Source organism: Microtus ochrogaster, chromosome 16 (assembly GCF_000317375.1).
Source record: "Microtus ochrogaster isolate Prairie Vole_2 chromosome 16, MicOch1.0, whole genome shotgun sequence".
Classification (NCBI taxonomy): Eukaryota; Metazoa; Chordata; class Mammalia; order Rodentia; family Cricetidae; genus Microtus; species Microtus ochrogaster.
Genome location: NC_022018.1, coordinates 56,477,035 through 56,479,149, shown reverse-complemented (window position 1 = coordinate 56,479,149; position 2,115 = coordinate 56,477,035).

Below are 2,115 nucleotides of genomic sequence, written 5' to 3'. Positions count from 1 at the left end.
ACCATGTGGTTGCTGGGAATTGAACTCAGGACCTTTGGAAGAGCAGGCAATGCTCTTAACCTCTGAGCCATCTCTTCAGCCCCATACGAGGAACTTGTTTACTCAGAAAACAACTTTGTGCAACACTCAATAAATGCCAGTGGCCAAGTCAGAGGAGCAGCAGGTAGCAACTGAGCTTCAGGAGACAGGCCCAACAGAATGCAAGGCACTGATGGGTAAATCTCTGATAGACAAGGCCAGGAGGGCTTTGTCCCCAGAATGTATTTTGCTACTGCTGTGCCTTTACATGTTGGCTGCTGCTGCCATTTTTCTCTGGTACCTGGCATGGTGTGGATGGGGGCGGAGGATCCCCACTGCCTTTAATGTAGTGTGATTATTTCATGGAAATATCCCATTCTACTGGGTGTAGAAGTTAGCTTGATTCAGGAAGTAACCAGGCTAGCTAAAAGATATAAAGCAATTATATATTAATATAAGGGGAAAACTCACAAAACAGGAACGAGAAGTCCAAGTTCAGCTGTGCTGAGAGGGAACTAGAGAGAGAGCGCACCTGGGCCTCTCACCTGTTTTTCTCCTGGTTCCCAGAAAGCCACTTAAAGAAAACTGGTTAACAAAGCTTCCCCATCAACTAGGGGTTTATACCTGTAGATTATTATGAAGACGATTTCCTCTTATGCAATACTGTTTAGCTGAAGTAATGATTTTATACAATGACAGAATTTTGATGATTAAGGATTTTTGACAAATGCAGTCAGGGATTATGATAGAGGTTAGTTTAGTGGGGAGATTAATATAGGTAAAGGTATACATAATATACATATATTAAAAATAAGTCTAGGGGGCTGGAGAGATGGCTCAGAGGTTAAGAGCACTGACTGCTCTTCCAGAGGTCCTGAGTTCAATTCCCAGCAACCACATGGTGGCTCACAGCCATCTGTAATGAGATCTGTCGCCCTCTTCTGGTATGCAGGCATACATGGAGGCAGAATGTTGTATACATAATAAATAAATCTTTAAAAAAACTAAGTCTATAGTGTTGCCCCTTCCCTGATAAAGCAGGAGCTGCATAGGGGAGAAAACAGGAACAAGGACGTGTCACACAGCAAGGACCTACAAGTTTCGTGGCTTAGGTTAAATGATTGAAGAAAACAACTGAGTCCCAGGACTCAAGCTCAGGCTCGCTCAAGTTCTTTTAATCTTAATGTTGGGGGATGTGTTCACAGGTTTCTGTGTGCAGCACAGCTGAAACAGAGCTTTAAACAATTGACTTCATGAAACCAGAAAATAAAAAAAATGGGCAGTAAGTGAAGATGATTGGAAAAAACTCTAAAATATGAAAAGTGAAACAAGTATTTTTTTTAATATTTATTTATTTATTATGTATGCAATATTCTGTCTGTATGCCTGCAGGCCAGAAGAGGGCACCAGACCTCTTTACAGATGGTTGTGAGACACCATGTGGTTGCTGGGAATTGAACTCAGGACCTTTGGAAGAGCAGGCAATGCTTTTAACCACTGAGCCATCTCTCCAGCCCGAAACAAGTATTTTTTGAGACAGTTTCTTTGTATAGGCCTGGCTGTCCTAGAACTCACTCTGTAGACCAGGCCGGTCTTGAACTCACAGAGATCTGGTAGATCTCTGCCTCCCAAGTGCTGGAAGATGCCTCCAGCATCCAACCAAAGCACAATTTTTTTCATATTTTTTATTTAAAAAATTTACTTTTCATCTTACATACCAACTCCAGTTCCCCTCCCTTCCCTTTTTCTACCCCCACCTCCCCCCTTCCCACTCCCCATTCACTCCTCAGAATGGGTAAGATCTTCCTTAGCAAGTCAAGAATGTTTGGAAAGACGAAGCCCCTACCCCATCAAGGCTGAGCAAGGTATCTCACCAAAGGGATTAGGCTCCAAAAAGCCAGTTCGTGCACCTGGGATAGGTCCTCATGCCACTGCTAGCACTCCACAACAGATCAAGACACACAACTGTCACCCACATTCAAAGGGCCTAGTTTGGGGGCTGGAGAGATGGCTCAGTGGTTAAGAGCATTGCCTGCTCTTCCAAAGGTCCTGAGTTCAATTCCCAGCAACCATATGGTGGCTCACAACCATCTGTAA